Genomic DNA, 13,805 nt, shown 5'->3' with positions numbered 1-13,805 from the left:
CACACACACACACACACAGAAACACACACATTTGCCATTTTTGTAGAAAATCAGATGACTACAGATGTATGAGTTTATATTGGTGTATTCCATTGGTCTCCATTTCTGTTCTTATTCCATAATTGTTCCTCCTTTTTCAGTAGTAAGGCTAGACCTGTGGTCCCCTCCCATAAGCAGGATCTGTGGTCAGACCCTGAAACCTGGAGGGGTGGTCCTCTCCCATGAGCCAGAGTTGTGGTCTCCTATTAAGAGCTCAAGTTGTGGCCCCCTCACATGAGCCCCTGCTATGAGCAACATTTCCACATTCCTCTGGTCCTGGACTGATGGAAGAGCAGAGTGGAGGAAGGAGGACCTCCAGATGTTGGGGAACAGCTTTCTCTTCATGGCAGTGTTCCCCTCAGCAAAGTCCCAGATTGTGTGTGAGAGTGTTCTGGGGACAGGGGAGGTGTCTGCCTTTGTAAATTCTGGTCTTGGGAGACTGATTCTCTAGAACTGTCCTTCTACCTTTCCTATGGCCCTCACTCCATACATAGTCCAGGGTGTCCAGGCCTTGATGCTAAATGTCTCCCATTACCAGACACAGAGATGATTTTTAATTACTTCTCTATTACTCCTCTACAGCCCCACTATGCAGGTGTTGAGATGATCCCAACTTTGCTCTTTACTGTAAGGATCAGTTTGACTCTTTGGATTACTTCTTGTTTCAATTTGATTAGGATTTAGGTTTGATTTTCCATTTCTGTGAAGGATGCCATTCATTTTTCATGGGGATTGAAAATAAACTGTATATTTCCTTTAATGACATGGCCATTTTCATAAACCAGTTGTCCCAATCCTCCAGTATCGAAAACTATTCACTCTGATATTATTTCAATTTCCTGAGTACTTTACAGTTTTTGTTCAAGAAGTATACATGACATTGTTGAAACTGATATATAAGTATTTGATATTTTTTCAGAACTATCATGAATAGGATATTTTCTTGATTTTTTTTTCTTAGAAATTTCATTATTGGTTGAAAACCCACTGCTGTTTTTATGTTGTTTTGAGTACTAATATTTTGCTTAATTTGTCAATTCCAAGAGATTTTGGTGGCGATTTTAGATTGTTCTAAAAATAAAATCACACCTTCTGCTCTCTTTGGCTCTCTGAGGTAGATTTTTCTGACTTTATCTCTTTAATTTTTTTTTTTTTTTTGCTTACTTTTTCTGGCTAAGATCTCACTTGATTTTTTGAATAAGAGTTCTGAGAGCTGACATTCTTTTTGTTTCTGGTTTCAGATGAAACATTTTCAGATTTCTGCATTCAACATGATGTTGGCTACGGGATTTGTGGATGTATCTTTTATAGTATTGACATATGGTCTTTTCTAGCTAGTTCACTCAGACATTTTACCAGGTACGGGTTTCTGAATTTTTTCAGTCTTTTTTTTTTTTTTTTCTTCTGAGTTGATTATATATCATTTAAATTTGTGATGCTATTATGCGCTGCAGTAGATTTTTGGCTTGTGTCTGTTGAATGATCATGGCATTCCTGAAATGAATCTGAGTTGACTGTGGTACACATCCTTTTTAATGTGTTCTCAATTACAGTTTGCAAATATTTCACTGAGGATTATTGCATCTATGTTCATCAAGGATGTTGTTCTCTATATTTTTTTTCCTTTTGTCCTTTCTTGATTTTGGGGGGCAATTCAGGCTTTGTAGGGTGAGTTCAGAAACATTTTTTTCCATTTATATTTTGTGGCACAATTTGAGAAACATTAGTAGTAAATTTGCTTTAAATCTGGTAAAATTCAACAGTAAATCCTTTAATTCAGAATTGTCTTTTTTTTTTGATAGTGCCACAATATTACTGCTTGCAATTTATCTATTTAGATTTTTCTTATAACCTTATTCAATCTGGGTATATCAAATATGTCTAGAAATATATTGAAATCTTTAAAAATTTCATAATTGGTTACTTTATGTTTTCAAATATTTTCTAATGCTTTTTTGGGTATCAGTGCTACACCATTTGCTTCTAATTTCATTAATTCAAGCTTTCTGTTTTTGAAGAAATTTTGTGTTTTGACCCTTTATATTTTTCATGCTAAAATCTTGACATCTAACATCCAAAATTTTATTTGAATTCTTTCACATCTGGTCCTGGGCTTTATTTATTTATTTATTTATTTATTTATTTATTTTTGAATCAGCCATGGAAGTTATCAAGCTTATGTTATTCAACTAGAAGCTTATGCATTTATCCATGTTGTAAGACTTTCAGGAAAAAAAGAGGTGTGATCTAGACACTACTTGGGATACTACTATTTTCTTTCAATTTTAAAAAATTTTGTAAATTTCATGCAATATATTTTGATCATATTTAGATGCCTTCTTTTATTGACACTCCTCAATACCCCCTCCTTATTTCATGTACTCTGATATATATTTAAGTCTTGTCTAGTCAAACCTGTGTACCCAAATGCCCTTTGGTAAGTCAATCCACCAGAGCCTGGTCAACCTTTCTAGCATTATACCTTTAATGAAAATTGCCTCTTCCTTTTCTAAAGGAAATCAGTTGCCATCCTTTGCCAGGGTCAGGGACACCTACACATCTCCACACATCCCTGCTGAGATTCTGTCTGACTCAAACTGACATGACTGCTTGCGCATGCTGTCACCATTGACGTGAGTTCATAGGAACAACTGCAAAGCTGTCTGGAAAACTGTTTTCTTGTCGTCATCCACTATTTCTGACTCTTACAACCTTTCTGTTCCCTCTTCTATAATGATACTTAGAATTTGGAGGTAGAAGGTATTCTATTCATGAACAATCACTCTGTAGTTTCTTTTGCTCTGCACATTGGCCAGTTCTGGGTCTCTGTATTAGTCACTGTCCACTACGTGAGGACATTCTGTAGTAAGAGATGAGAGATGCATTAATCTATACAAATAACAATGAGTCATCAGAAATCAGTTTAATACTGTGTTTATTTAGCAGAATAATAAGATTAGGCTCTCCCTTTTGGACTTGTGACCTGTCTAGCCACAGGTTCCTAGACCTGAAATCAGTGTCAGTTAAAGACTCCATCTTGTGAAATGGACCATAAATCCAATCAGAAACTGACAGGTTTTCTCCCATATTCCTACCTCAATTGCAGCACTGGGCATATCTTGCGAGGCCAGTACTTGTAGTTCACAGATTCACAACTGGACAGATTGGTGATTCCTTTTCTGTCCAGGTAGCATACATAGCACCATATGGCACTGTGAAAGTTAGCCAGTAGAGATAAGCCTTTGAAGTCAGTACCAACTTGACTTCTCCTTAATTCTACAACATATATACATACACATATATGCATACACACATATATGTATATATATATATGTGTGTGTGTGTGTGTGTGTGTGTGTGTGTGTACAGTGTCTTTAGCAATAGGGGTTGTACTGTGACGTTCTGGTGGATAACCAAGAGCAGGGGCAATGACCAGTATTGTTTGAGGGCTTGTGGGCTCCATGATCAGCAACTTTGAGAGAAGGAACACATTCCCATCATTGGGCTTTTTCTTTGCTAACTTATGATGCACAGGAAGGGCAATGTCCCTTGTTATGAAGTAACGCCTTTTAATCTTTTTTTATATTGTGTTCATATTTTAAGAGGAATCTGTAATGATAGTGGAATAGAATTGAGGACCCAGATTTAAATCCATGTACACACAGTCACATGATTTTTAATAAAAGAGCCCAAAACACACTTTGGAAAAAAGGCAGCATGTTCAACAAATGGTGCTATTCCAACTGAATAGCATCAGGTTGGCAAATGAATCTAGACCTGTCTCTAAACCGGCCCTAACTTCAACAAAGAATTCAACATAAGAGCTGATTCCTTGAATCTGATAGAGGAGAAAGTATGGAATATGCTGAAACTTATAGGCACTCAAAGGACTTTCTGAATAGGCCCCCAACAGTGCATGAATTTAGATCACATTTGCAAAATGGGATCTCATGAAACTAAAAAGGTTCTATACTTCAAAAACACCCACCATCATTTGAGTGAAGAGGCATCCTATGGAATGGGGAAAAATATCTTTATCAGCTATTCATCTGACAGAGCGTTAATATCTAGAATATACAAAGAACTCAAAAACTAACAACTAAACCAAGAACCCAATTAAAAATTCAGTCGACGAATTGAAGAGGAACTTCTCAAAGGATACATGTTAAACGAGAAATTTTTTGTTTTTAAATGTTGAATATCTTTAGTTATCAAAAAATGCAGTAAATTCTTGCTGCTTTTTGTATTTGTTCAGGCTTGCTGAAGCTCAATATTAGTGGGAGGTGGTGAAAACTTTAGCAGTTAGGGATAAGAGGAGACCTTCTGTTTATCTAAGGTGTCCCTCAAAGCTGTTTATAGGATGCCAGTCTCTTTATCAATTTTACTTCCTATTATGAGGTACAAGATTTTTTTCTGTCATTCTCTACCATTACCATTTGATATTCCCACCAGAGTCCTAGAATCAATGGATTGAAACTTCCAAAACTGTGATACAAATATTTTTTTTCTTTTAATGGTTCTGTTATCTCAGTGGCATGTTAAGGTGGCAGAAAACTAACACAGACACAGAGAAGGTAAATATTTTTCTCAGTGTCACACTGCTATTCCTGAGTTTGTTTTCATACTTGATAGTCTGGCTCTTGAATTCATACTTCTAGATACTATGTAATGGTGGTCAATGTGTATTCATATTCCATAATAATTTAATAATGATTATTACCAATTTAAATTATCTGTTTGTAAATACAAAATATCCATATTTGATTAAATACTATAGTCATATGTTAGATATTCTATTTCCTTTCTGGCTATTACAAATCTCATGGAATGCTCCTTGTTTGCTAATTCACAGGCTCATATTTAGAGCTACCCTTCTTATGAGCACAGGAATAGTACTGTTTACAGTACACCGGGTACTCCTATATCAATTAATAATAAAGAGATTTACCCAGAGATATGTCCACAGGTTAGTACAATTTGAGAAATCCATCAATTGTGATTACCTTTACAAGTGTCTCTAAGTTATGTTAAATTGACAATTAAAGCTAGGAGGAGGTGGAAAGATTGTAAGACCCAGTGCTGGCTCATGATTACAGGGAGGTGGAACCTTTTAGGCCACTGGTGCCTTGCTTATGTGAGCCTGTGTCAGTGGTGGCATTGAGTACAGGACCCATGTCAGCTCAATAAAACAAGGACCCAGGGGCTAGAGAGATAGCTCAGCAGTTAAGAGCACTGACTGCTCTTGCAGAGGACCTGAATTTCATTCCCAGCACCCACATGGTGGCTACCAACTGTCTTTAACTCCAGTTCCAGCAGAATCCCAAGCCCTCTTCTGACCTCTGAGGCATTGCACGACACGGGTGCACTCACATACATGCAGACAATACACTTGTACACATAAAATAATAATAATAATAATAATAATAATAATAATAATAAAAACAAGGCCCAAAGGGGAGATAAAAAATAGATGGCAGGCCAACATTAGACTGAGAACTGTTTGAGACAGAGTGCTGCTGGGTGAGGGAGCATATGACTTAAATATGACCACTGGATGGTCTGACTAGACTCCAGTAGACGCATTTACACTGAAGGACACTTGCGTATAAACACCTGAATGACTAGGACTCAGCATGTATGGCAGAGTGCAGAAGGTTCTGTGGGGGAATAGGTGAGGCATGGATCGGGGAGAGCGTGGGGATATGAGTGGGAAATGTATGAAATTTAAAAGGTCAATACAAAGAAAGCTAAGAAAGTAGGACTTGTGTTCTCACACCGTCGTTCTTCATCAATAACTACTTTTTAATGCTCTAATCAAAATGTTTGTTTTCTTCATATGCGCAGTTGTTCAGCTAGAGCACTTTTCCCACATCGACTACACAAAATGTGACCATCACACTGCTTCTTTACCAAGTGGGCAACTTTTATACTGCATGAAAACATTTCCTTTTTTTAAATAGCTTAATGTATTTTAATAGCAAACTTACAGGAAAAGCACAGAAGATACACAAAATTAAAAACATCTACTTGCATGTAGGACAACTCAGTTAAAAGAGTATAGTGAATGGATGGAATCTGCTCCATGATAAAATGGCTACAAACACCATTTTGTGTAGTCGATGCTCTTCTGCAAGAGCACTCATTGCTCTTAACCGCTGAGCCATCTCTCCAGCCCCAGTAAATTTACTTATTTTTTAAAAAATCCAAATGCTGGCATTGCCCAGAAAAATTTAACAGGTGTATTTATAATTGTTATAAAGTTGAACTGTTGAAACTAGTTCACTGAAACATTTTGGCTTGTATTAATGCTTCTCCTCCCCCATTTATATTAAAAGTTTACACACAAATGCAAATGAAAAATTGCCAATACCTGATTTCTGTCCCCTATTTTCCACTAGTAATCATATAGTTAGGTACCTTTTGACCCCTGGAAAAAAAATATCTAACATTCAGAACTACTGATAACAGTTTTTTTTTTAAAAAATTTTTTTTTTTTTTTTTTTTTTTTTTTTTTTAAGAATGAAATGTTTCCCCTAGTAGTGGATTTTTAGGCTGGTTCTCCAGTATGCGGCGTGCTGGCTGGGTGTCTTTCGGCATAATTGTTACAGGTTTGGCATGGATAGCATACAGGTTGGTATCTTCAAAAAGCCCAACTGGATAGGCCTCACTTGCCTCTTGCAAAGCACCAATAGCTGCACTCTGGAAGCTCAAATCTGTTTTGAAGTGCTGAACAATTTCCAACACCAGACTCTGGAAGGGGAGTTTGAGGATCAGAAGTTCAGTGGACTTCTGATAGCGTCTAATTTCACGGAGTGCCACAGTAGCAGGCCTGTGACAGTGAGGTTTCTTCACCCCTCCAGGACACCGACTTCTGTAGCCAGTTGTTTCCTGGGCGCTTTACCACCAGTGGATTTTGTGGTAATCTGCTTTGTACCAGTTATGGTATAGACCCCTCCTTAGCCCCTTTCCCCTTCAGCTGGAGCTTGGCAAGCAAGAGGTGGTTCTGGTGTGATAGAGAGGCAGCATCGGCTGCTAACACCTGCATGAAAACATTTTCACTGGGTCATTTTCCTTTTTCTTAACCTGAGTGCTTCTAGGTAAGCACAGAACAATCTTAGAAGTCGTTGCAAAAGTGCAGTTCATCCACTAACTCATATGACCTTTTTTTTGGAACAGATATTGCTTATTCATATTTATCTGTCACCTATGAGAGAAAGAAAATGTGTCCTATTAGAAGTACAGTGCTTGCATATGGTTTGTGGCATGACAGAGACAAAATTTAGTAATTCCTTTCATGGACAAGCCAGAATCTGCTAATCCCTTCAGAGATCAATGCACACTTGAATACTTTTGATGAGCCTAGAAATCAAATAGAAATGATAGTAGTAGAAAAGTCTTGACAGGACATCTCAAACAGTAGAAGCAGGTCAGGCCCTAGGAGACTCATCAGTGAAATCCATTTGTTACTTCCTCATTAGGGAGATTGATTTTTAACTACGTAATATGATGTCAACAGTTGACTTAATTGCTATTGATATATAAAGATTTAAGGCAGGTTTTCAAATTTACTTTTGTGATGCCATTGTGTTCAGAAATTGAACTTCAATATCGTGTTTCATGGTAAGTGATGATGCATTTAAGCAAGGAATAGGTTTTATTTAAACATATAGCAGTGTCTTGATGGAAACATTGCATTAAGAAAGTGAAAATACATTGCAAATATTGCTTTTAGGTTGAAGCAATCTATTTCTGAAAGTTCTGAGAATCTTGTTATAATTCTTTATAACATCTGGGTTGCACGCTTAAATTGCACTGTGTTTATTTCAAGCTTAGTATTTAGATTTTTGAAATCCATATTAAAAATCTGTACGCAGTGAAATGTAAAACAAGCCATAAAATATAACAATTCTATTCCAACCATAGTTAGAATTTAATAAAACATTTAGCAATAGGGTTATGTTATTGTATAGTATTTGTTATAGTTTTACCAAATGAAATTTATTATAATGCACATGTATTGTCAGATTTTACAGCTGTTACAATTTTTCCATACCTACTAGTGCCATTAAAATTAAATAAAAATATGAAAATTGTTGAAAGAAAATCAGACTCATGTTAGACTTGTGATACGAAATAATAAACATGGCCATCAATACACACATACATCAATGACATAACTGTTTTTTATATACTGCATAAAAATTCTTTCAAATAATTTTAGAAATAGCATTAATTGCCTTTGAGTTATCATCTGCACCATTCCATCAGGATCAGCATCTCCTTTATTGAAACAATGCATGCGACATGAAGCATATGTAATTATAGGCATGTAGGATTTAAATATCAAAGTGCTAGCTACTCCTGAACTACCACGTCTAAGTCTCATGTAATGGTATGGCACAGAATTTCTTTGGTGTGAGAAAAATCTAATTTCTGTGCATCATTTTAGAAAGAATGGCTTTAATCTTTATATCCACTTGATAACACAGGGAAAATATTTTATATGAAAAAATACAGCTATGTTAGTAAAGGATCAAAGAGAACTCAGATTAGGATGATTGAATTTAGTAAGATAGAATAGTGGCACTGCATAGCCATAGACAGTAATTTGGCATTACATATTGGGAGCATACCCTTCTGAATAAATCAAGAGATAAGGATTCAGTGCTAAAACTATATTTTGTAGAAATGAAAATGCCCAGGTATAAAGTTCACAGCTAAGAGATTCTGAGCTTGAAAATAGTGTGAATCCAAAACAAAGTGGGGCTGAAGTTAATCTGATGCCCTCTTATTAGTGTATTGATAAAAAAATCTGAAGTTTCTTCTTGAGAATTCAGAGTACAGTATAACACCCACTGTACATTCTCTACACTTGTGTTAATATGCTATATATATCCTTCAGAAAAGAAGAGATTATTCATTCTTCAGAGATTGCTGTGCTTGTGACAATTTATGTTTGTGATTGTTCCTTCTTTAAGCCTCAGTTATAAAATTCCCTAAAAGAGCACTTCAACACAGAAATAATATAAATGTACAGGTTTCTTGGTTTTAAAGTGAAGCAAGTCTAAGTATGTCTAGATAAAATCTAAGTAAACGTAATTCTTGTTTTTTTATCATGTTTTGTATAACAATATATTTGACTATAGAGATAACTGAAAATGATAATCCTGGGGGCTGGAGAGATAACTCAGCAGTTAAGAGAGCAAACTCTTCTTGCAGAAGACCAGAGATAAATTCCAAACACCCATTTTGGGTGGCTCACAGTTGCCTGTAACTCCAGCTCGAGGGGATCTTATGTCCCTATTCTTTTCAAGCACTTGCATTCACATGCACATACCCAAAACCAGAGATACACACATACATAGAATTAAAAATAATAAAATAAAATATGCAAATGAGGGAGACTGTAGATCATTTGCTTTTTTGTTTTTGCGATTGTGTTCACTTATTATAACAGTCGCTCCATTTCTATATATATAAGGACCTTGGAATTGGACTATTACTCCAATATGCAAATAGAAATTTCATAATTTCATTTTATATTTCATAATTTCATAATTTCATCTTTTATTTCTAATGAATAGAAATCCATTGTGTAAATGACCATATTTTCATTATCCAGTCGTCAGTTAAGGGACATTTAGATTGTTTCCATTTCTTAGCTATTGTGTATGAAATGTACAAAAGCTCAATAAAAAAATTTTAAATAATCTTAATTTTTAAAGGTGATTACAATTAATTGAGAATATAAGGTGTAAATACCCACCATACAATTTTAGTGAATAAAAAATAAAATAAATGAATAAATAAAATATTAAATAACAAAATTATAAGTGGTATTAGAAGAAAAATATTGAATCTGGATTTATTTCATGTGAAAACAAAGAGTATAGATTTAATGGCATTTTATTAAAATCTGAAATAAAATTTATGAGTTAAATAAACAATGTGCAACTACAAGTTTCTTTAGTTAGATAATTCATTAGAATTTATCTTGTCTTTAATACAGTATATTCACTGTTGTCACCATGATTGCTCAAAAATTAATTGAATTTCTTCATGGTTTAAATCTAAATAATACCTCATAATCAGGAAAATCCCAAATTCATAATTCATTCACCAGTGTGTAAATTAAGGAACATATTTGGTCACAAGTAACAGATATTTAACCAAACTCTTCATTTCAAAGCTCCTTATTTTATTGGGAGAGGAAATTTTGTGCATGTCTGTGTGAGTCCTGAGAAATAACCAGAAACCCCCATTCTTCCTGCTACTGCTTGAAGATTTCCCCACTGTGGCTGCCTGTCACTGCTGGGTCCATAGTTCTGGCTGTAGGAGTGAGAAAAGGTCAGGCAGGACTGTTAAAGGTTCATTTAGTTGCATTCAATTTCCTACAAATGAAGTTAAGTAACTTCATTCTTTTTGTGGCTAAATTTATGTTTGTATACCTCATCTTCTTTATCCATTCTTCTGTGGGCATGTAAGCTGATTCTAAAGTTAACTATTGTAGACAGTGCTGCAATAAAATGCAATATGTTGAGTATCTCTGCAAATTGTCAGCTTAAAATTCTTCAAATTTTCAAAAATCCATTTCCATATACAATGAACGTATGTCCAAGCATGGTATTACATGAACTCTCAGAAGTGTGATCAATGTAGAGTATGTGTGGAGACAAATGGGTGTAAAGGGAGAACGGAGTAGAAAACAGGTGAGGTTAATGTATGAGAAAGACAAACCCTGTGTTTTACTTACTATGTAGAGTCTAGATTTAACTTTCTCTCTCTCTCTCTCTCTCTCTCTCTCTCTCTCTCTCTGCATGTATGTATATATGGCATGAAATCAGAAGGGGTTTTCTGCATATTTTTGAGAATTTTGTGCATGCATACAATGAAATATGATCTACCTCCAATCTTCCCCATATGACCCGAAGGGAAATTCTTTTCTGGGAAGAAAATCAGAAAGAAAGGGGAGTGAGACAAGATAAATAACTGGGGTGAGTATGAGCAAAATATTATATATGTGTGTATATGGAAATATTCTCTTTTATTTTTATTTTATGTGTATGAGTGTTGTTCCTGCATGTGTGTAAGTGCACCCATGTCTTTGTACCCATGAAGGACAGAAGAGGGTATTGAACTCCCTAGAACTAGAGTTATGCATGGTTGTTAGCCACCATGTAGGTTCTGGGATTCGAACCTGGGTCTTCAGTGCTCTTAACTGCTGAGTCATCTCTCCAGTTCCCATAATATTCTAATGAAACTCATTATTTTGAACACTAAAAATTGATAATGAACAGAATAAACAATCACCCCTTTTCTATAGAAATTAATTTAAAGCAATGTATGTTCTAACATCATCTTTTGAAAGTTCTATTTATTTTGAACAACGTAAAAGAAATGGACTGTATATCCTAAAACATATTTAGTTACCATGTTATCTAGAAACTAATTAATAACATATGATAAGTTTAGTTCATTATAGAGAAGAAGAGAGGTCCAGTGACAGTACCAAACAAATCCATTGCAATTTCTCGGGTCTGAGCACATGTCTGCCCTCATCACAGAGGAGGTTTGCTAATTGCAACAAGGCAGTTTCCTCTTATGCCACAATACATGTAGTCCAATACCAGAGTCCTTATGCAAATAGAAATGGAGAGAATGAACCCTGGATAAAGTTAACCACTTCTAATCTGTAAGTTACAGCATTCTTTCCATTTCAAGCCACTGTTTGAGAAAGAGCCCATTGTCCTCAAAATAAGTCAAAATTCACCTTATAAATTCTAGTCTTCATATTGGGTTGAAAATAATTTTTTTCCATTTCAGAAACAATGGGAATTTAGAGTGAGAAGCAGAATAAAAGTTTAAAAATGAACCATAGAACTGTTGAAATTTAGGCTAGGAAAGACTGGACGTCAAATAGTATTCCATGTCTCTCCTGTAGGCTTGAGAGCTTGATAGCTTTCAGGGAGAGTGGTTTGTTCCACAAAACAGGTACATTTCCCCTTTGTTTGTATCTGTTAGTGGAAAGACTGGAAATCGAAAAATACATTAGATCTAACATTTTTACAGTAAGGAAATTGAGATCCATCCAAACGAAGAATGATGATGAATCAATGAAATGCATTAATTGTTTAAACCTTTATTATGACAGTTATATAGAGAAACACAGAATACAAGTGCAAAACTGGATGCTTTGCCATAGATTGAGCACAGTCCGATGTGGAAACAAAGGATGAAGCCTGGTAAGCTCTATTCTAAGTGTTTCCTGTTCATTCCTCTTCTCCCTCCTGATTGCTGTCTATGTTCATAACTTTTGTCTTTGAACTGTATAGAAATGAAAACAACTTTCAAGTTTTTTTTGTCTCTATGCTTCAGGTAAAACTTGAAGGGCCACTGTGCTTTAAGCCTGACAATTTTCCAAAACATACAAGTTTATACACATATATTCAACTTTGAACCTTACAATTTTCTAAAGCTTCATGCCAATTTATAGTCCCAACTCACACTTGTGAATACAAACACCCCACAGTTCTGTCAATATTTCACTGAAGTTTCAGTAAATACTCAACAGACTTCAAATTTGAAGTATTTGCACCTCACTTTATGCCTGAAGCATTAATAAGTGTGGGCAATGTGAGAGTGGCCGCTTGGGGATTAAGCAGATGTTCTTACTTTCATGGCATTCACATTAATTCTATTACCCCTTTACAATAGCTCTGAAAGGTGACCAGCAACTCAAATTCACTGGTCTCTTTAAGGACATGATTATGAAGCCTGTGTTAAAATATATCCCAGTGTTTCTCAGTGCTCTATGTTGAAAGAAGAAAATAAAAAATTACTTATTTAGTAACTTCTTGCTTCTTACATTGCACAGAAGCACCCACTTAGTCTCTTCTTATCTACAGTCCCTACTTAATCCTCACTATTAATCTTGGTTCAAAATATCAACTGACCCTGATCTGATCCCATTTCTCTTATATCTTACTGAAAATCTTCCAGTAGGATTGAGATATTACTAAGGATGCTACCCAGTACTTCCTCCTGAACTCCTCCTTGGCTCCTTTTAAGTTTTCTTCTGTATTGCACAGACTCAATTAATGCCACTTTGTCAAGTTATAGACTATTCAGATAGGTTTTGGCTGATTAGATTTTATCAGGATTGAGCTCCAGTCACCTGCTGTGGAGGCCATCTAAATTTATATACCTTTTATTGGCTTTTTCCCTTCCTTGAATCACTCTCAAACTCTCCTACTGATGCATCCTGTCCACAAACTAAATTCTTGTCTCCGAGTGAAGTTCCAGGGAACTAAAATAAAAACAATTGAGTATTTAGACAAGAGGAGACTTGTGTAATATCCTTACAAACTACTGAGATGGGTGCTCTTAGAACAGTAGGCAATCGATGACAAGAATGATTTTTGTGTCTATGCCCATGACACTGAGATAGAAGCATTACATTTTGCATAGATTTTTTTATAACACTGGGAGGTTTGTGACACAGAATAAATAATATATAAAGGTTCACTTCATGTGACTCAGACTGTGTATGTGAGTATTTACACATTGTCTATAGCTTAAAGGATTACTAGAGAAGTCACAGCAGGGTAAAAATATAAATTATTATGGAATTTTCCCTTTTTTTGAGCTAATACCAGAGTGTTCTCAAGTTCACAAAGTTCCTTCCTCTGCTTCCTGAATGTTGGATTAAATGCATGTGTCACCATCCAGGACTGAATTTTCTTATTGTAATACAAAGAGCAAGGTAA

The sequence above is a fragment of the Nannospalax galili genome, unplaced genomic scaffold (assembly GCF_000622305.1).
Source record: "Nannospalax galili isolate Female #2095 unplaced genomic scaffold, S.galili_v1.0 scaffold1017, whole genome shotgun sequence".
Lineage (NCBI taxonomy): Eukaryota > Metazoa > Chordata > Mammalia > Rodentia > Spalacidae > Nannospalax > Nannospalax galili.
This window is presented reverse-complemented; position numbering follows the sequence as displayed.